Source organism: Pteropus vampyrus, unplaced genomic scaffold (genome assembly GCF_000151845.1).
Source record: "Pteropus vampyrus isolate Shadow unplaced genomic scaffold, Pvam_2.0 Scaffold78, whole genome shotgun sequence".
NCBI lineage: Eukaryota > Metazoa > Chordata > Mammalia > Chiroptera > Pteropodidae > Pteropus > Pteropus vampyrus.
This window is the reverse complement of record NW_011888859.1, coordinates 1801265-1801621: the sequence shown is the minus strand read 5'-3', so window position 1 is coordinate 1801621 and position 357 is coordinate 1801265.

Here is a 357-nt window from a genome sequence, read left to right as displayed (position 1 = left end):
ATAGAGTAATTAAAAATGTTTGCATATGAAATAATAGACTTTACTTTTACATGTATGATTCACTGTGAACGTAGATGTCTGCCTACGTTATTAGCCAAACACTCCTCGATGTGCTCACGGTCGAAGACTAAATGCACTTCTCCCGTCTTTGTGGAGCTCACAGTCTGTGAGAGCAGGCAAGTCATTGAAATAGAATGGCACAGGTGCCATGACAGTGGGAAACACTGAGTGTTAAGAGAGGACATAGAGAAAGCGGGCTGGAGTTCGGTGTTTGTCGAGGATGGTAACCGTCAGCTTCTAGGCTAGAGCATGAGTTAGGGAGCTGGAGTGCGCTGGAGTGATGAAGTTTTTCAGGCA